This window comes from Pristiophorus japonicus, chromosome 2, assembly GCF_044704955.1.
Source record: "Pristiophorus japonicus isolate sPriJap1 chromosome 2, sPriJap1.hap1, whole genome shotgun sequence".
NCBI lineage: Eukaryota > Metazoa > Chordata > Chondrichthyes > Pristiophoridae > Pristiophorus > Pristiophorus japonicus.
Genome location: NC_091978.1, coordinates 307726904 through 307749006, shown reverse-complemented (window position 1 = coordinate 307749006; position 22103 = coordinate 307726904). Strand labels below are relative to the sequence as shown.

General features: G+C 44.7%; 1 long non-coding RNA gene across 1 annotated transcript; it reads left to right on the top strand.

The window, feature by feature from the left end:
• Positions 1–5426: 5426 nt before the first annotated feature.
• LOC139234228 (uncharacterized) lies at positions 5427–12671 on the top strand. Its single transcript, XR_011588298.1, has 2 exons — positions 5427–5643; positions 10805–12671. It is a non-coding gene; the product is annotated as an uncharacterized lncRNA (long non-coding RNA).
• Positions 12672–22103: the final 9432 nt, after the last annotated feature.

The window sequence follows — 22103 nt, the reverse complement described above, 5'->3', positions numbered from 1 at the left end:
AGCTACGAGATGGATGCTAAGAGGCTGCAGGGTGACTTGGACAGGTTAGGTGAGTGGGCAAATGCATGGCAGATGCAGTATAATGTGGATAAATGTGAGGTTATCCACTTTGGTGGCAAAAACACGAGGGCAGAATATTATCTGAATGGCGGCAGATTAGGAAAAGGGGAGGTGCAATGAGACCTGGGTGTCACGGTACATCAATCATTGAAAGTTGGCATGCAGGTACAGCAGGCAGTGAAGAAGGCAAATGGCATGTTGGCCTTCATAGCTTGGAGATTTGAGTATAGGGGCAGGGAGGTCTTATTGCAGTTGTGCAGGGCCTTGGTGATGCCACACCTGGAATATTGTGTTCAGTTTTGGTCTCCTAATCTGAGGAAGGACGTTCTTGCTATTGAGGGAGTGCAGCGAAGATTCACCAGACCGATTCCTGGGATGGCAGGACTGACATATGAGGAGAGACTGGATCGACTGGGCCTGTATTCACTGGAGTTTAGAAGAATGAGAGGGGATCTCATAGAAACATATAAAATACTGACGGGACTGGACAGGTTAGATGCAGGAAGAATGTTCCCAATGTTGAGGAAGCTAGAACCAGGGGACACAGTCGAAGGATAAGGGCTAGTGCTGTTGGGGAGGAGTTAAACAAATATGGCAGGGGGATGGGAACCAATGCAGGGAGACAGAGGGAAACAAAAAGGAGACAAAAGCAAAAAACAGAAAGGAGATGAGTAAAAGTGGAGAGCAGAGAAACCCAAGGCAAAAAACAAAAAGGGCCACTGAATATAAAGGGGCTGCAGGAGGGGTCAAAACTAAAAATTATGGTTTCAAAACTAGGATTAAAACACTCTACCTAAATGCACGCAGCATTCAAAATAAAGTAAATGAGTTGACGCCACAAATCATTACAAATGGGTATGATTTGGTGGCCATTACAGAAACATGGTTGCAGGGTGGCCAAGACTGGGAATTAAACATACAGGGGTATCTAACGATTCAGAAAGATAGGCAAGAAGGGAAAGGAGGTGGGGTAGCTCTGTTAATAAAGGATGATATCAGGGCAGTTGTGAGGGATGATATTGGCTCCATTGAACAAAATGTTGAATCATTGTGGGTGGAGATTAGAGATAGTAAGGGGAAAAAGTCACTGGTCGGCGTAGTTTATAGCCCCCCAAATAATAACTTCACGGTGGGGCGGGCAATAATCAAGGGAATAATGGAGGCATGTGAAAAAGGAACAGCAGTAGTCATGGGGGATTTTAACCTACATATCGATTGGTCAACTCAAATCGCAAGGGGTAGCCTGGAGGAGGAATTCATAGAATGCATATGGGATAGTTTTTTAGAACAGTATGTAACAGAACCTACAAGGGAGCAAGCTATCTTAGATCTGGTCCTGTGTAATGAGACAGGAAAAATAAACGATCTCCTAGTAAAAGATCCTCTCGGAATGAGTGATCACAGTATGGTTGAATTTGTAATACAGATTGTGGGTGAGGAAGTTGTGTCAGAAATGAGCGTACTATGCTTAAACAAAGGGGACTACAGTGGGATGAGGGCAGAGTTGGCTAAAGTAGACTGGAAACAAGGACTAAACGGTGGTACAATTGAGGAACAGTGGAGGACTTTTAAGGTGCTCTTTCATAGTGCGCAACAAAAATATATTCCAGTGAAAAAGAAGGGCGGCAAGAGAAGAGATAACCAGCCGTGGATAATCAAGGAAATAAAGGAGAGTATCAAATCAAAGACCAATGCGTATAAGGTGGCCAAGGTGAGTGGGAAACTAGAGGATTGGGAACATTTTAAACAACAGCAAAGAATGACTAAAAAAGCAATAAAGAAAGGAAAGATAGATTACGAAGGTAAATCTGCGCAAAACATAAAAACAGACAGTAAAAGCTTTTACCGATATATAAAAAGGAAAAGAGTGACTAAAGTAAATGTTGGTCCCTTAGAAGATGAGAAGAGGGATTTAATAATGGGAAATATGGAAATGGCTGAGACCTTAAACAATTATTTTGCTTCGGTCTTCACAGTGGAAGACACAAAAACCATGCCAAAAATTGCTGGTCACGGGAATGTGGGAAGGGAGGACCTTGAGGCAATCACTATCACTAGGGGGGTAGTGCTGGACAGGCTAATGGGACTCAAGGTAGACAAGTCCCCTGGTCCTGATTAAATGCATCCCAGGGTATTAAAAGAGATGGTGGAAGTTATAGCAAATGCATTCGTTATAATCTACCAGAATTCTCTGGACTCTGGGGAGGTACCAGCAGATTGGAAAGTAGCTAATGTAATGCCTCTGTTTAAAAAAGGGGGCAGACAAAAGGCAGGTAACTATAGGCCAGTTAGTTTAACATCTGTAGTGGGGAAAATGCTTGAAACGATCATTAAGGAAGAACTAGCGGGACATCTAGATAGGAATAGTGCAATCAAGCAGACGCAGCATGGATTCATGAAGGGAAAATCATGTTTAACTAATTTACTGGAATTCTTTGAGGATATAACGAGCATGGTGGATAGAGGTGTACCGATGGATGTGGTGTATTTAGATTTCCAAAAGGCATTCGATAAGGTGCCACACAAAAGGTTACTGCAGAAGATAGAGGTACGCGGAGTCAGAGGAAATGTATTAGCATGGATAGAGAATTGGCTGGTGAACAGAAAGCAGAGAGTCGGGATAAATGGGTCCTTTTCAGGTTGGAAATTGATGTTTAGTGGTGTGCCACAGGGATCGGTGTTGGGACCACAACTGTTTACAATATACATAGATGACCTGGAAGAGGGGACAGAGTGTAATGTAACAACATTTGCAGATGACACTAAGATTAGTGGGAAAGCGGGTTGTGTAGAGGGCACAGAGAGGCTGCAAAGAGATTTGGATAGGTTAAGCGAATGGGCTAAGGTTTGGCAGATGGAATACAATGTCTGAAAGTGTGAGGTCATCCACCTTGGGAAAAAAAACAGTAAAAGGGAATATTATTTGAATGGGGAGAAATTACAACATGCTGAGGTGCAGAGGGACCTGGGGGTCCTTGTGCATGAATCCAAAAAGTTAGTTTGCAGGTGCAGCAGGTAATCAGGAAGGCGAATGGAATGTTGGCCTTCATTGCGAGAGGGATGGAGTACAAAAGCAGGGAGGTCCTGCTGCAACTGTATAGGGTATTGGTAAGGCCGCACCTGGAGTACTGTGTGCAGTTTTGGTCACCTTACTTAAGGAAGGATATACTGGCTTTGGAGTGGGTACAAAGGCGATTCACTGGGCTGATTCCGGAGATGAGGGGGTTACCTTATGATGATAGATTGAATAGACTGGGTCTTTACTTGTTGGAGTTCAGAAAGATGAGGGGTGATCTTATAGAAACATTTAAAATTATGAAAGAGATAGACAGGATAGAGGCAGAGAGGTTGTTTCCACTGGTAGGGGAGACTAGAACTAGGGGGCACAGCCTCAAAATACGGGGGAGCCAATTTAAAACCGAGTTGAGAAGGAATTTCTTCTCCCAGAGGGTTGTGAATCTGTGGAATTCTCTGCCCAAGGAAGCAGTTGAGGCTAGCTCATTGAATGTATTCAAGTCACAGATAGATAGATTTTTAACCAATAAGTGAATTAAGGGCTAAGGGGAAAGGGCAGGTAAGTGGAGCTGAGTCCACGGCCAGATCAGTCATGATCTTATTGAATGGTGGAGCAGGTTCAAGGGGCTAGATGGCCTATTCCTGTTCCTAATTCTTATGTTCTTATGTAAGCCATTTATGACCGAGATGAGGAGAAACTTCTTCACTCAGCGAGTTGTTAACCTGTGGAATTCTCTACCGCAGAGAGTTGTTGATGCCAGTTCGTTGGATATATTCAAGAGGGAGTTAGATATGGCCCTTATGGCTAAAGGGATCAAGGGGTATGGAGAGAAAGCAGGAAAGGGGTACTGAAGTGATGATCAGCCATGATCTTATTGAATGGTGGTGCAGGCTCGAAGGGACGAATGGCCTACTGCTGCACCTATTTTCTACATTTCTATGATAAGGGTTTATCTGAAAAAATCAGAATTTTGAAATTGAGACTAAACCATATGGCAAACAGCTTTCTTTTCCCTCTTTTCCACAATCCCCAGGCAATATCTAGCTGTAGAAAACTTGGCATAAGACTTGGCTTTATGTTCATCTCTTTTTGAGATTTCATTTTATTCCAGCTCAATTTAGCACATTTGTAGTTCGGAAATTGCAGGGATATGGGGAAAGATCCAGAGAGTGGGACTAACTCGACAGCTCATCGAAGGAGTCACTGGAAACATGATGGGCCGAATGGCAACCTTCTGTGCAGTATTATTCTATAAGCACTGGAGAAAGTGTAAAAAACATTTATCAGAACTGAGAGATTATAGCTATTGGGAAAGATTGAATAGGTTGGATCTATTTTCTTCAGAAATCAGAAGACATAGAGGTGACCTGATATTGGTCTTTAAAATTATGAATGGCATGGACAGGGTACATGTGGAGAGAATGTTTCCACTTGTGGGAGAATCCAAAACTAAGGGCCATAAATACAAGATAGTTATGAATAAATCCAAGATAGTTATTAATAAATCCAAGAGAAATAAGGAGAAATATCTTTGCTCAGAGAGTGATTAAAATGTGGAACTCGCTACCACAGGATGTGGTTGAAGCAAATAGCTTTGATGCTTTCAAAAGGAAACTAGACAAGTACATGAGAGAAAAGGGAATAGAATGATATGCTGAAAGGCTGAGATGATGTAGATGGAATGGGAGGAGACTTGTATGGAGTATAAACACCAGTACAGACTAGTTGGGCCAAATGGCCTGTCTCTGTGCTTTATATTCTATGTAATAAATAGCTACAATTACTTAGATTTGACCTTTTAGATCAGACACAGGCCAGGTTTGCAGTTGAATAACATAAAAGTGCTCCAGATCTGACACTAAGTGCAAGCAAAAACCATGAGAGATGTGATTTTTTTTTAATTCATTTGCGGGATGTGTATGTCACTGCCACTGTTGGAGTGGATTTTCGGACATAGCAAAGCATGATGGGGTAAGCCAACTATCTGCCTTTTCACTAAATGAACTTTGTACCAAGAAGCCTATACTGGGGGAAGCGGCTGGCCGGTGAAGTGGTATCAAACGAATAAAATAGATTAAGTAAGTAAAGAGACATAACTTGATAGTATGTGACAGTATGTGATAAGAGTTAAGAAATTCAGACTGTAGGGGCGTACAACGCAGACTGAAAGTAAAGTAATTAGTGATGTGCAACAATATGATTGGTTGTATGTAAATGAATTGTGTTGCCATATGGATTGATTGGTTGTATGTAAATGAATTTAAATGATTCTATTCCACCCTCTGTAAACTGCTCATAACCCCGTGGCACAAGGCACTCAGGAAGAAGGTGCTTCGCAGGTTGCGGGATCTCAACTCTTCTCCCAGAGCTCTGTTAGCAATAAAGTTTACCTGAGTCTATGTGAATTTATTTTCACTAACAAATTGGCGTCACGAACAGGATACCGCGGAGCTGGATAGTTGTATGACCAGTAGAACGGGACAGTAGTCAATTTCTGACCACTCAGAAATTATACTGGGGGAAGCGGCTGGCCGGTGAAGTGGTATCAAACGAATAAAATAGATTAAGTAAGTAAAGAGACATAACTTGATAGTATGTGACAGTATGTGATAAGAGTTAAGAAATTCAGACTGTAGGGGCGTACAACGCAGACTGAAAGTAAAGTAATTAGTGATGCAGGGGTTGATTATTTTAGTCCAATGTTCATAGAAGGTGATATAGAAATCGGTGCGGAAGGGAGCTGATCACTCCAACTAAGAGCCGGACTCCAGTGGTAAGGAAACACGTTAATCTTCGCGAGCAAGACAAGAGGTCTCTGCGAGGTGAATCGTGGCCGTGAGTATTTAAGTTTGGAAATTGCATAAAGTAGAGGGGAATACAGGAACATAGAGTAAACATATTCAATGGCAGGTAAGGAAACGGACGTAAAATGTGGACCGCCCGGGTCCCTAATTAATTCTTACATGACCGATCAACAAGTCTTAATTAAAAAAATGCAGAAAGACGGCTGGGATGTATCCCGGACATTAGAACAACAACGAAATTGGATGGCAAAACAAAAGAAAGATAAAACCAAAAAGGCCGGAGTATTACTAGTACATCAGTTAGCAGGACTAATTGAGCAAGTAAAGGACGTTAGAGAGAAAAGGGAAGAGAAAAGTAAACAATTAAGTCAAGCACAAGGAAAATGTAGGGAATGGGAAAAGAAATGCCTGGCATTCGAACAACAGATTCAGAACCGTTCCCAATGGTGGGGGGAGGAACTGCAGCGAATCCCACTGAAACCTATAAACCATTTGCCCCCGGCGAGAGACAGCAGATAATGGCATCCTTGGGTAAATTACAACCCCGGTGTGAGAATACCAAATTTTGGGCAGAGCTGGATGCAGTTTGGGTGGGCCACCAACTACACCTCAGAGATATCCACCAACTAGTCTAAGCGGCTTGCCCGGCAGATCGGTGGAGAGTAGTGGTCGGAGGACTTTTGCCGACTTTTCAGGGGGACGCACGCGGTACTTTTAACCACCGAAGTAGATGGTCAACAGGCGGCCTTTGGCCCTTTTAAAGCCGAGATCCAACGAGTTTTAGGTAATGCCCCTACTAATTGGAGTAAAATTACTACAACCAAACAACAAAAGGGGGAAGGAGCCTCAGAGTATGGGAAACGATTATTCCAGATATATCAAGAATCCTCTGGACAGGGAAACCTGGGCCGCGGCGACCGAGCATTTATCCAGGCATTTAAGGATGGACTATCCGCTGCACACCAGACCATTATAAAAATGGGAGTAATTGTAACCCAGGATTATGATGAACTGGTCGAGTGAGCTAGTGGTGTCCAGGGAGGGGGCGATGAAAAATCCCAAACAAAGATAAAACAAGAAAGGGTTTTTGCAGCAGGGATGGGGGAGGACAGAAAAAGGGGACATGCCATAACTGCGGGAAGGTGGGTCACTTTGCAAAAGAATGTAAGGGGAAACGCATGGAAAAACAATGCACATATTGCGGCAAAAAGGGACATTTAGACGCGACCTGCTATAGTAAAAATGGCTATCTTAATAAGGCAAGGACCCTGTCAGAACAGGAATACCAGCAGTGGCAGGAGTACAAAGTCACCCTGTGATGCCCGGCGGCCCCTGTACAAAGTAAAAAGGAGGGAAGGATATATGTGTCTGCACTAGCAGGGGGCCAACAGTGTGAGATGCTAGTGGACACGGGAGCCTCAATATCCATTACCAATCTACCCCTTCCCGTAACTGACAAAAAGGCTTTAATAAATGGAATAGATGGACGGCTAACACCGGCCTACCTGAGCACCACCCAAGTGGTGGAAATTGATAATTTATGTATACCCATGAGATTTTACGTATGCAAGAATCGTGAGGGAACAATATTGGGGAAAGACGTAATGAAGGAATTTCAGGCCCTGATTGATTGTGGCAAGGGGAAATTAACTTGGCCAAAGGCAGATGGCAGTAAGGGAGATTTGGGACAGATAGCTCACCATATGGAAAGTTTAGGTGTAGCAACAGCCACAAAAACCAACTGGCATACCGAGAATGGAGGATATGGCGGCATTTGTGCCTCTGTGCCCGGGGTTTGGGCACAGACAAAATTGGATACCAGAAAGGCGGACATGGACCCTATTAAGGTCCCTGGACCATCTCATAAACCACACCGGCAATTCCCTATAAGATCCGAAGCCAGAACAGCAGTTGTAGAAATAGTAAAGGGACTCGTGGAAAAAAGTATCTTAAGAGAAACTGTTAGCATCACTAACTCCCCAACATGGCTAGTAGGGAAGCCAGATGGGAGTTACAGACTAACTACACCGCCCTTAATAAGGTCACCCCCAAACTATATCCGATAATGGACAGTCCCTCCACAATCCTTAATGGATTATCCCCTGAACATAAAATCTTTACAATCCTGGACATAGCCAATGGCTTCTGGGCACTTCACCTCGACCCAGTATCACAAGAGAAATTCGCCTTCACTGTGGAGGATAAACAATATACTTGGACCCGATTACCACAAGGGTTCCATAATAGTCCTGCCATATTCCACCGAGTCATGAGCGACGTACTAAAACAAATAGAAGTACCGGCAGGAAATAGTATTTTACAATATGTCGATGACATATTAATAGCTTCAGAAACCAGGGAGGGACATCAGGCAATCCTATACCTGGTGTTACGAGCTTTGGAGGCGGCAGGCCTTAAGGTCAACCCAAAGAAAGCCCAGGTAGGGAAAACCCAAGTCCTGTACCTAGGGTACTGCCTTTCAAAGGGGTTGAAAGAAATGCCCTCGGATAGGAAAAAGGCTGTCAAGGACATGCCTAGACCAGTAACGGTAAGGGGGGATGAGGAAGTTACTGGGTCTCTTTAATTATAGCTGGAACTTTATCCCTGAGTTTGCAAAGATTGCCGAGCCTATACAAAGACTAGTAAAGGGAGGAAAACTGGCCCTAGACCTTATAGAGTGGGGCCCTGAACAAGAACAGGCATATAGTAAACTCAAGTCAGAACTAGTCTCCGCACCTGGATTGGGACTGCCTGACATGGGTAAAGATTTCCACATCCAATGTACCAATGAAGATGGGTTCTATACGGCCGTGGTCATCCAAGATCACGGGGATAAAAGGAGACCTATAGCCTATTACTCCACCGCCGAAGGTCCGGTGGTGGCCGGATTATCCAGATGTATAGCTGCACTGGACTGCGCAGCTTGGGCAGTAAAAATAAGCGAGCCCGTGGTAATGACCGGAAACATCATTCTCCACACCAAACACACGTTGGTAGAAATGTTAAACACAGGAAAATCGTTTCTAGTATGAGATGGGCAAAGTGGGAAGCAGTCCTCTTGCCACCCAACAAAGCAGTAACTATAATTAGAAATGTAGGGGAAAACCCCGCGGAGGGCATAATGCAAGAGGGAGAGCCCCACGATTGCGGGGACGTGGATATGGACATGGAAGAGGATAGAATAAAAGACATGCCCCTTCAAATCACAGAACAAACCTTGTTTGTGGACGGCTCGCGAAAATACGTAGAGGGACTACCTTGTACCGGATGGGCTGTAGTTAACCAGGATCTAGAGACAGTCGAATCAAGGCGAATTAGTGGGGGGTCATCAGCTCAGGTGGCAGAATTGGTAGCCCTCACCCGGGCACTGGAACTATCAGAGGGTAAGATCGTTAATATTTATACGGACAGTAGATATGCATTCAGGGTAGTACAAGATTATATGACAGCATGGGGGAAGAGGGGTTTTATCACAACCAGCAGACATCCCATAAAACACCAGCTGAGAATAGAAGCTCTCTTAGCAGCCAGTAATAAACCAAAACAGGTAGCGGTCATTAAAATTAAAGCCCACCAAAGGGAACCGGACCGAACCAGTCCAGATTGGCTGAGTCACCAGGGAAATCAAGCTGCGGACTTAGCTGCACAAGAGGCATTAGAACAAGAGGAGTGTGAGGAAGCCTCAGTCAGCGCCGCTGGGGTCTGAGACGAACAGATAAGTATCGAGAAACTACACCAGGACACTTCTGAGGAAGAAAGGGGTATGTGGACAAAGCAGGGCGCAACGCAAGGAAAGGATAACGTTTGGAGACGAAACGACAAGGTAATGGCACCTGAATGCATACAGAATACCTTATTGAAGTTGCACCATGGCCTGTCCCATTCGGGATGAGAGGCCATGACCGGGAGTCTTCGAAGAGATTGGTGGTGGAAGGGGATGGGGAGAGATATTGCCAAACATTGCCATCGATGCATTATGTGCACACAATATAATCCAGGTAGGCCCATTAAAATTAAAATGGGACACCAGCCCCGTCCACGGGGGCCATGGGAACATTTACAAATTGATTTCGCAGGTCCTTTGCCCCCATCCCATGGAAAAAGATATTGCCTAGTAATTATAGATCAATTTACCCGGTGGGTGGAAGCTTTCCCCACACGTGATTGCACTGCCTCAACAGTGGCAAGGATATTGACCGAGCAGGTGATTCCCCAATGGGGAGTGCCTCTTCAGATAGATTCCGACCAAGGCACCCACTCCACCGGGAAGATTGTAAAAACAGTATGCCAGTTGATGAGCATAAAACAAAAATTCCACATCCCCCTACCACCCGCAGAGTTCTGGAATGGTAGAACGCATGAACCGTACTCTTAAGAACACCCTGGCCAAGGCCATGCAAACGTCAGGATGAATGTGGACAGAAGTATTACCTATTATATTAATGAAGTTAAGAGCCACGGTAAACCGGACAACCGGATTAACCCCTTATGAACTAATGACAGGAAGGGCGATGCAATTACCAGAAAGCATCATAACAGGTGGGGCCGACGTAGGCCCATTAAAAGACAAAATTAAACGGTATGTTTTGGAACTAAGCACTCAACTCAAAGGGATGCGTAAATTAGTAAGAGACGATCAGGAAGAGACGCTCAGAAAGACCTTGAAAGGCTCCCTGATGTCCCGATGGCGGGACGTCGTGTCATGGTAAAAACATTACCTGAAAAAACAGAGTTTGCACCAAAATGGAATGGCCCATATGAGGTCATAATCAGTGGAGACACCTGTGCCTGTCTGGACATAAGAGGGAAGAGTATATGGAAACATCGGACCCAGTTGAAATTGTACAAAGCAACTAATGAGTAAACACAAGACATGTGATTCACGATAATGTAACCAGGATACTTGTTTATGCACCCCGAACAGGTGACGACTGCAAGCAAGTCCAAATTACGGCTACTGCTAATGTGTAAATATTGTATTGTCTGAGCGTAACAAACATGTCTAAGATAGCGTATATAATCGCGTTACTCTATGTTGTCACGGTTGTAAAGCTAATAGGATTAGACGATAACTTGTTTTTCAAGACCCATATACGTTTACACGGCAATCGAACCATGTGTTGCCCACTAGCCCAATCAGTAGAGGCCCTGCTCGTGGCCACCCCTGGGTGGACCCCCCGTGACTTATAAACGGCGGATACCTCGGACGCAACCTGTGAGGGACAAATGGGCGAATATAGAAGGGGTATACAGGGAAGATGCGTGGAATTAATAAATCCCACAGATCCTGTGTGCAGGGGGTCCCGGGGAAAGGATGAAACGGTATGCTCAGACAATGCAAGCTACCCGCTTTGCTTCTCGGGGCAAGGGTGGGGGTGTGCATATGCCCTGGTCCCCGAGAACGCCACCTGTGTGCAGACGCAGTGTGCCCGTCAGCACTGTCGAGTGCATAGAGGCCAGTTTACTTTCACCTGTAACAAGCAAAGATGCCTGAAAGTGACCGCAGGGAGGCAAGTTATCTGCGGTCAGTGCAACGGAACTCATGTCAGCTCAGAAACATGGGCATACCCGTTTGATGCTTACCAATTGGTAGGATTGGGCTCAAATTCAAGGGAACCGAGCAATTGGTGGTATAAGCAGTTCACGAGTGTTAGCAACACAGACGTAAAGTGTTATAGAGCTAAGGAGGGATTCGTGTTCCTCCTCAACGGCACCTTCAAGACCGCAACACCGACCCTCCCGGTCCTCTTTGCAGTAGGAACTATAGGACCACTCACTGTTCCATGCCCCAAAAGGGGGCATACCCGGAGGATAGTAACACGGGCCATCAGCAAGGAGTTCTGTGCCGATTGGGAGGATTCTATCACGCTGGGATCATCACTGGGTTACGGGTTCCTCGGGGCACTGGCTATTAGGGGGATCCTGGGGGTCCTATTTAACGCATGGAGTAGTTTTTCTTGTTGTAATAATAATTACTTGTTGCTTGATTATCGGATGTTGTAATATCTGCTGTAAAGTCATAATAGCCCGAATAGTGCCGGTTGCCAGCGTGATCACCGGAAAAGAACATCTGATGGGAACACCCGGAGACACCGAGGAAGACGGAGCGGACGACGCAGGCACAGACCACTACCTATGAAAGGTAGGCTAGAGCTACAGGCAAGGTGTACATACGAAATGTCAGGGAAGTAACTTGCCTCGAAGGCCGCATATTAGGCACTGAGCCACCTTCATTGTGGTCATCTGGATTTCGTGAACATCCTCCAGGACCAACAGGGGGAACTGTTGGAGTGGATTTTCGGACATAGCAAAGCATGATGGGGTAAGCCAACTATCTGCCTTTTCACTAAATGAACTTTGTACCAAGAAGCCTATCTGCTGTCTCTGATATGAACTCTGCAGCAACAAGGACTCATGGCCAGGTGCAGACCACTGTTTCATAGAAAGCTTTGCAACAGAATAACTAACCACAAAAGATAAAAAGGAAGGGCCCCCAAACTCGCATCATGCTATCAGGTTTCACTAGGACTAAAAAGTTGTGCAACAATGATTAGTTATATGTAAATGAATTGCGTTGCCATATGGATTGATTGGTTGTATGTAAATGAATTGCGTTGCCATATGGATTGATTGGTTGTATGTAAATGAATTTAAATTATTGTAATCCGCCCTCTGTAAACTGCTTATAACCCCGCGGCACCAGGCACTCGGGGAGAAGGTGCTTCTTCGCAGGTCGCGGGACCTCAACTCTTCTCCCAGAGCTCTGTTAGCAATAAAGTTGTCTCTCTTACTTTACCAGAGTCTATGTGAATTTATTTTCACTAACACTGCCAATGCCAGCATTTATTGCCCATCCATAATTGCCCTCGAGAAGGTGGTGGTGAGCTGCCTTCTTGAACCACTGCAGTCCATGCAGTAAAGCTACTCCCACAGTGCTGTTAGGTAGGGAGTTCCAGGATTTTGATCCAGGATGGTGTGTGACTTGGAGGGGGAACTTGGGAGGTGGTAGTGCTCCCACGTGCCTGCTGGGGCAGTGGCAGACAAAATACGACCTACAGGCTGTATCTGGCCCGCCAATGGAATTCATCCGGCCTGCCAAGGCCTGGCTTCGAGGCTGTATGTCCGCCACACCTAACCCCTAGCCTGACCCGCCCACGTAATGTTAGGTGGCAGGTCATTGCCTCCAAGGCAGCACGGGAGCCGGAATCAAAATCAGAGGCTTGCAAATCGAATCTACTGTTCGCTGCATCAATGTGCCATTATCACACTGTAAGGGGTGGTCTCCAGGGGGTGGGGTCAGGTTCACTTCTGACCTATTTGAGCAGTTTGAAACGCTCCCACTCCCTTGGGTTCTAGACTCTGGATTTATTTGGGGGGTGTGATAAAGTGCAAAGGACAACTGGTTTGATGCAAAAGAACTTTGATTTTATTACAGACAAGAAAGTACAATGTCAAACTTATAATCACTCTAATAAAGAACAATACATCACACATTCAAAGGGGGTTACAGTAAATATTACACCTCCCATCTCCCAAAACCTAATCCTAAGCTAGGTTAGACTCCAGGGCAGTCAGGGACTATGCTTTCCAATCCTTTCTGGTCAGTTCGCGGTAGTTCGCGATTCGTTGAATTCTGTAGGTTCTGCTTGTCGTACCCCGAACGTCGGAGGAGACTTCTTACTGCGCGATCTTCAGTTGGGTTGAGTCCGCTGATGCGGTAAGGCGCATTTTGGATTTGTGGGGTAAGTAGCCGTTTTCTTTCGTTAGTAGATTTTTACAGTTCTTTAGGTAATGTTTTATCCGTTGGTAGCTCAGGAACAGCTTGTAGAGTGGAAACTTTCGATTCTTCGGTTTCTTTCTGTTGGAGTTTTGTTTCGAGTTTGGTCGATCGCGGTGTTTTTGGTGGTGCCACGTTGGCTGTGGTCGGTTGCTGCCGCGATGGTGATGTTCTTCCTTCCTTTTTGGACTTCAGGACTTCGAGGCTGGAGAAGTTGGTTTTCAACTGTCACGTTGGTTTCTCTCCCTTCTTGATGGCATAGTTGCTGTATGGCACATCCTTTGTTAAAACAGGAGGCCAGTTATACTGTTTGAGTTGTCCTAATCTTTGCGCCACATCAGTCCAGAATTCTTTGTTTAAATTTGGCGGGCTTGACATTTCTTTGTAATATTTGGCGGGCTCGTTAAAAGTTAATATGTCTTGGTTGGGTTGCTCTTCTAAATCTGTTTCCTGATGGAAATATTAGCTTGGTAATCGCAATGTCCTTTTGTGCTTGGTTTTTGCATACAGGCCCTTTGTTCTTATTCATGCTGAAGATGGCTTTTCTCCGTTCAATTTGATAGCTGGCCATCTCTGAGTTATTGTTGTAATGTTAATGTCTCTTGTGGAGAAGGGTTTTCGAATATCCATTTCTCCAGACAATTTACTTTAGTCCCAACACCCAGACAGCTTCAATAATCAAGTTGGCTCCTTTAGTTCCTTAGGCCCGCCCACAGACTTGAATGTCTTGTAAAAGTCCAAAATTCGATTAAAGTTCATAGTTTCTTCCATAAGCACTTTAGGATTTCAAACTTTCCGGTAGATAGTCCCAAAGTAAATTTCCTTTCCAATGAGCCCAAACACTGCGGGGGGGGGGGTTCCTGTGAATTTTGACCTTTCAACACTCAGAACCTCAGTTTCTGCTCCATCACTGCAATATGAAAGATGAGTTACTCACGGTTGCTGGGTTCAGTTTCCATAACTCTGTGCAAACTTTCCAGATAAATGCATGATAACATTTTAACATTTGTCAATTCAAATATATAAAATAACGCCATTGGCAGCATGGCTTGGAATTGACATCATTGAATTGGTTGGAAGATTGTTTACTTGGAGTTATCCCCGATATCCTGGCCAATATTTATCACTCAATCAACATAACAAAAATGATCTGGTCATTGTCACATTGCTGTTTGTGGGAGCTTGCTTGTACGCAAATTGGCTGCTGCATTTCTTACATTACAACAGTGACTACACTCCAAAAGTAATTCATTGGCTGTAAAGCGCATTGAGACATCCGGTGGTTGTGAAAGGTGCTATATAAATCCAAGTCTTTCTTTTAAAACTATTTTTAAAACTTGACAAAACTTGAGTTTTTAGTCTCAATTTGTCTCTGAAGGAATTTTAGCGACCAATTCATAATTAGTCCTGGGCTTGATTTCATTCCAGCCAGTTACAGAATGCTATTTTTGTTTATTGGTGCAATTGGATGAAAAGTGTTGTCTGAATTCTGCGGGGGTTGTGCCAGTTTTCCGGCGTAACTCTAGCAGACCCAGTGAAGTCGGGTCCCTGCCATTTCTGGCAGTTTCCTCAGTAAAGTGGTGGGGAGCTTCTAGCTCAGTGGTGGGCAAAGTTCATTCTATCCGGCTCGCTTGACATGGCAGAAATAGAATGCGAGCCGGAGCTCGAGCTGAACATTAGTCTGAGTCGAGATGACTCTTTTATCGAAGAAAGAGACAGGCGCTATGGCTTTCCTCTCCCGGTACCCAGAGTACAACGGCAGAAGGGTTCTCATCGTCGATTTAAATACAGGAGTAGCACAAAGATCCCAGATAATGGCACGCGATTGTAGTTCGGGCCTTATGAAGCTTCGGGTTCCTGTATTCACCACATTAACAACAGAACATCTCTTGCTGCGGAGGCTCTGCAGACTCGAGCTGCTCTGCCAAACAGCCTCGTAGACTTTCAGTAGAACATTCGATCGATCGATCAATCATTTCATTCACTTAGTAACAGAAGCTTTTACTACTATACTACATTTTGTGTATTTAAGATAGTATCTGACTACCAACTAAATGTATGTTTATAAATTATTGGGAGGGTAAAAGTGGGAGTGATGATCAACATCTGTTGGCCTGTTTCAAATTTACCATTTTAACACTTCGCTCTCATCAACGTGCAGTCCCTTTAAATTTGCTGGACGGTATCTCTTCCAGCAGCAGGAGCTAGTGAGCAGCCTGCGCATGACCTCACGATTGGTGCGCAACCGTGCAGCTGCTCACCTTAGGGGGAACATTGGTATGAGTCCCTCAACAGCTCACCAAAACTTGTTAAGTGGCCCTCCAGCCCAAATACATGCATAAGGTGGTGGATGGGGTGCTTTGTCCTGGATGGTGTTGAGCTTCTTCAGTATTGTTGGAGCTGCACTCATCCAAGTGGAGGGTTTAAAAGTGTGATCCATTTACATGATTCTCGTGCACAAAACACCTCCCATTTGATAAGATGCCACATAAAAGGTTACTGCACAAGATCATGGGGTTGGAGTAATATTTTAGCATAGAGGATTGGCTAACTAACAGAAAACAGAGTTGGGATAAATGGGTCATTTTCTGGTTGGCAAACAGTAACTAGTGGGGTGTCACAGGGATCAGTGCTGGGGCCTCAACTATATATGAAAGGGAAATCATGCTTGACGAATCTTCTGGAATTTCTTGAGGATGTAACTAGCAGAGTGGACAAGGGAGAACCAGTGGATGTGGTGTATTTGGACTTTCAAAAGGCTTTTGACATGGTCCCGCACAAGAGATTGGTGTGCAAAATCAAAGCGCATGGTATTGGGGGTAATGTACTGACATGCATCGAGAACTGGTTGGCAGACAGGAAGCAGAGAGTCAGGATAAACGGGTCCTTTTCAGAATGGCAGGCAGTGACTAGTGGAGTGTCGCAGCGCTCAGTGCTGGGACCCCAGCTCTTTACAATATACATTAACGATTTAGATGAAGGAATTGAGTGCACTATCTTCAAGTTTGCGGACGACACTAAACTGGGTGGCGGTGTGAGCTGTGAGGAGGACGCTAAGAGGCTGCAGGGTGACTTAAACAGGTTAGGTGAGTGGGCAAATGCATGGCAGATGCAGTATAATGTGGATAAATGTGAGGTTATCCATTTTGGGGGCAAAAACACGAAGGCAGAATATTATCTGAATGGCGGCAGATTAGGAAGAGGAGGTGCAATGAGACCTGGGTGTCATGGTTCATCAGTCATTGAAAGTGGGCATGCAGGTACAGCAGACGGTGAAGAAGGCAAATTATATGTTGGCCTTCATAGCTAGGGGATTTGAATATAGCAGGGAGGTCTTACTGCAGTTGTACAGGGCCTTAGTGAGACCTCACCTGGAATATTGTGTTCAGTTTTGGTCTCCTAATCTGAGGAAGGACGTTCTTGAGGGAGTGCAGCGAAGGTTCACCAGACTGATTCTAGGGATGGCTGCACTGTCATATGAGGAGAGACTGGATCAACTGGGCCTTTATTCACTGGAGTTTAGAAGGATGAGAGGGGATCTCATAGAAACGTATAAGATTCTGAAGGGACTGGACAGGTTAGATGCGGGAAGAATGTTCCCGATGTTGGGGAAGTCCAGAACCAGAGGACATAGTCTTAGCATAAGGGGTAGGCCATTTATGACTGAGATGAGGAGAAATTTCTTCACTCAGAGTTGTTGATGCCAGTTCATTGCATATATTCAAGAGGGAGTTAGATATGGCCCTTACGGCTAAGGGGATCAAGGGGTATGGAGAGAAAGCAGGAAATGGGTACTGAGGGAATGATCAGCCATGATCCTATTGAATGGCGGTGCAGGCTCGAAGGGCCGAATGGCCTACTCCTGCACCTATTTTCTATGTTTCTATACAATGTATATTAATGATTTGGGTGAAGGGACCGAGTGTAATGTAGCCAAGTTTGCTGATGATACAAAGATGGGTGGGAAAGCAAGTTGTGAGGACACAAAAAATCTGCAAAGGGATTTGGCAGATGGAGTATGTTGTGAGAAAGTTTGAGGTTAGCCATTTTGGCAGAAAAAATTAAAAAGCTAATTATTATTTAAATGGAGAAAAATTACAAAATGCTGCAGTACAGAGGGACCTGGGAGTCCTTGTGCATGAAACACAAAAAGGTGAGTATGCAGGTACAGCAAGTAATCAGGAAGGTAAATGGAATGTTGGCCTTTATTCCACAGGGTTGGAGTTTAAAAGCAGAGAAGTCCTGCTGCAACTGTGAGGTCACACCTAGAATTTTGGTCTCTTTATTTAAGGAGAGATATATTTGCATTGGAGGCAGTTCAGAGAAGGTTCACTCAGTTGATTTCTGAGATGAAGGGGTTGATTTATGAAGAAAAGTTGAGCAGGTTGGGCCTATACTCATTAGAGTTCAGAAGAATGTGATCTTATTGAGACATATGAGATAATGAGGGAGCTCAACAAGGGGAGTGTTTGCTCGTGCTGTTGGGGAGGATTTAAACTGATATGGCAGGGGGATGGGAACCAATGCAGGGAGACAGAGGGAAACAAAAAGGAGGCAAAAGCAAAAGACAGAAAGGAGATGAGGAAAAGTGGAGGGCAGAGAAACCCAAGGCAAAGAACAAAAAGGGCCACTGTACAGCAAAATTCTAAAAGGACAAAGGGTGTTAAAAGAACAAGCCTGAAGGCTTTGTGTCTTAATGCAAGGAGTATCCGCAATAAAGTGGATGAATTAACTGTGCAAATAGATGTTAACAAATATGATGTGATTGGGATTACGGAGACGTGGCTCCAGGATGATCAGGGCTGGGAACTCAACATCCAGGGGTATTCAACATTCAGGAAATATAGAATAAAAGGAAAAGGAGGTGGGGTAGCATTGCTGGTTAAGGAGCAAATTAAGGCAATAGTTCGGAAGGACATTAGCTTGGATGATGTGGAATCTATATGGGTAGAGCTGCAGAATACCAAAGGACAAAAAACGTTAGTGGGAGTTGTGTACAGACCTCCAAACAGTAGTAGTGATGTTGGGGAGGGCATCAAACATGAAATTAGGGGTGCGTGCAATAAAGGTGCAGCAGTTATAATGGGTGACTTTAATATGCACATAGATTGGGTTAACCAAACTGGAAGCAATACGGTAGAGGAGGATTTCCTGGAGTGCATAAGGGATGGTTTTTTAGACCAATATGTCGAGGAACCAACTAGGGGGGAGGCCATCTTAGACTGGGTGTTGTGTAATGAGAGAGGATTAATTAGCAATCTCGTTGTGCGAGGCCCCTTGGGGAAGAGTGACCATAATATGGTGGAATTCTGCATTAGGATGGAGAATGAAACAGTTAATTCAGAGACCATGGTCCAGAACTTAAAGAAGGGTAACTTTGAAGGTATGAGGCGTGAATTGGCTAGGATAGATTGGCGAATGATACTGAAGGGGTTGACTGTGGATGGGCAATGGCAGATATTTAGAGACCGCATGGATGAACTACAACAATTGTACATTCCTGTCTGTCGTAAAAATAAAAAAGGGAAGGTGGCTCAACCGTGGCTATCAAGGGAAATCAGGGATAGCATTAAAGCCAAGGAAGTGGCATACAAATTGGCCAGAAATAGCAGAGAACCCGGGGACTGGGAGAAATTTAGAACTCAGCAGAGGACAAAGGGTTTGATTAGGGCAGGGAAAATGGAGTACGAGAAGAAGCTTGCAGGGAACATTAAGACGGATTGCAAAAGTTTCTATAGATATGTAAAGAGAAAAAGGTTAGTAAAGACAAACGTAGGTCCCCTGCAGTCAGAATCAGGGGAAGTCATAATGGGGAACAAAGAAATGGCGGACCAATTGAACAAGTACTTTGGTTCGGTATTCACTGAGGAGGACACAAACAACCTTCCGGATATAAAAGGGGTCGGAGGGTCTAGTAAGGAGGAACTGAGGGAAATCCTTATTAGTCGGGAAATTGTGTTGGGGAAACTGATGGGATTGAAGGCCGATAAATCCCCAGGGCCTGATGGACTGCATCCCAGAGTACTTAAGGAAGTGGCCTTGGAAATAGTGGATGCATTGACAGTCATTTTCCAACATTCCATTGACTCTGGATCAGTTCCTATGGAGTGGAGGGTAGCCAATGTAACCCCACTTTTTAAAAAAGGAGGGAGAGAGAAAACAGGGAATTACAGACCGGTCAGCCTGAAATCGGTAGTGGGTAAAATGATGGAATCAATTATTAAGGATGTCATCGCAGTGCATTTGGAAAGAGGTAATATGATAGGTCCAAGTCAGCATGGATTTGTGAAAGGGAAATCATGCTTGACAAATCTTCTGGAATTTTTTGAGGATGTTTCCAGTAGAGTGGACAAGGGAGAACCAGTCGATGTGGTATATTTGGACTTTCAGAAGGCTTTCGACAAGGTCCCACACAAGAGATTAATGTGCAAAGTTAAAGCACATGGGATTGGGGGTAGTGTGCTGACATGGATTGAGAACTGGTTGTCAGACAGGAAGCAAAGAGTAGGAGTAAATGGGGACTTTTCAGAATGGCAGGCAGTGACTAGTGGGGTACCGCAAGGTTCTGTGCTGGGGCCCCAGCTGTTTACACTGTACATTAATGATTTAGACGAGGGGATTAAATGTAGTATCTCCAAATTTGCGGATGACACTAAGTTGGGTGGCAGTGTGAGCTGCAAGGAGGATTGTATGAGGCTGCAGAGCGACTTGGATAGGTTAGGTGAGTGGGCAAATGCATGGCAGATGAAGTATAATGTGGATAAATGTGAGGTTATCCACTTTGGTGGTAAAAACAGAGAGACAGACTATTATCTGAATGGTGACAGATTAGGAAAAGGGCAGGTGCAAAGAGACCTGGGTGTCATGGTACATCAGTCATTGAAGGTTGGCATGCAGGTACAGCAGGCGGTTAAGAAAGCAAATGGCATGTTGGCCTTCATAGCGAGGGGATTTGAGTACAAGGGCAGGGAGGTGTTGCTACAATTGTACAGGGCCTTGGTGAGGCCACACCTGGAGTATTGTGTACAGTTTTGGTCTCCTAACCTGAGGAAGGACATTCTTGCTATTGAGGGAGTGCAGCGAAGGTTCACCAGACTGATTCCCGGGATGGCGGGACTGACCTATCAAGAAAGACTGGATCAACTGGGCTTGTATTCACTGGAGTTCAGAAGAATGAGAGGGGACCTCATATAAACGTTTAAAATTCTGACGGGGTTAGACAGGTTAGATGCAGGAAGAATGTTCCCAATGTTGGGGAAGTCCAGAACCAGGGGACACAGTCTAAGGATAAGGGGGAAGCCATTTAGGACTGAGATGAGGAGGAATTTCTTCACCCAGAGAGTGGTGAACCTGTGGAATTCTCTACCACAGAAAGTTGTTGAGGCCAATTCACTAAATATATTCAAAAAGGAGTTAGATGAAGTCCTTACTACTAGGGGAATCAAGGGGTATGGTGAGAAAGCAGGAATGGGGTACTGAAGTTGCATGTTCAGCCATGAACTCATTGAATGGCGGTGCAGGCTAGAAGGGCCGAATGGCCTACTCCTGCACCTATTTTCTATGTTTCTATGTAGTGAGGATGTTTCCCCTCATGGGGGAATCTAGAACTAGGGACATAGTTTTAGAATAAGGGGCCGCCCATTTAAAACAGAGATGAGGAGGAATTTCTTCTCTCAAGAGGTTTGTAAATCTGTGGAATTATCTGCCCGAGAGCTGTGGAGGCTGGGTCATTGAATATATTTAAGGCGGAGATACAGATTTTTCAGCAATAAGGGAGTAAATGGTTATCGGGAGGGGACAGGGAAGTGGAGCTGAGCCCAAGATCAGATCAACCATGATCTTATTGAATTGCAGAGCAGTCTAGAGTGGCCAAGTGGCCTACTCCTGCTCCTATTTCTTATATGTTCAAGTAGGCATGCAATTTTTCACTTCCTTTTGATTAAAAATCTCACTCATAACATTTCCTGGTGGTGACAGCCCTGCAATGTTTACATGGCAAAATAAAATTTTAAAAACCTAACAAAACCCTGTACTCCTCCCGACGTGCCTCAGCTGTCTTTGCGGTTTAGATGCATCCACCACTATTGAATAAGATTGAGGTCCATGTCGTTGTGGGTGTGCAGACGAGCAACGCTGCATTATGCAGTGCAGCAAAGCGCTCACGAGAGCAACAAACCTTGGATTCATGATCAACGTATAACAAATGGAAGAAGCTCCAAAGTCTATGAGCCAGTCTCACTGGGCGTTTAAACGAGGAATCGGGTATTGTTCGAACGCACTTTTTGCGATTCACGCTTCTAAATGAAGTGAAGCATTGTCGCTGGTAACATTAACAAACTTTGCTACAGACAGAACCCCCACTTGTTCCTTTAGCCGCTCGTCGCCGTTGACACCGGCGGTAAGCGTGTCAGTACCCAAATACAGCCATGCCGTAATCATTTAAAAA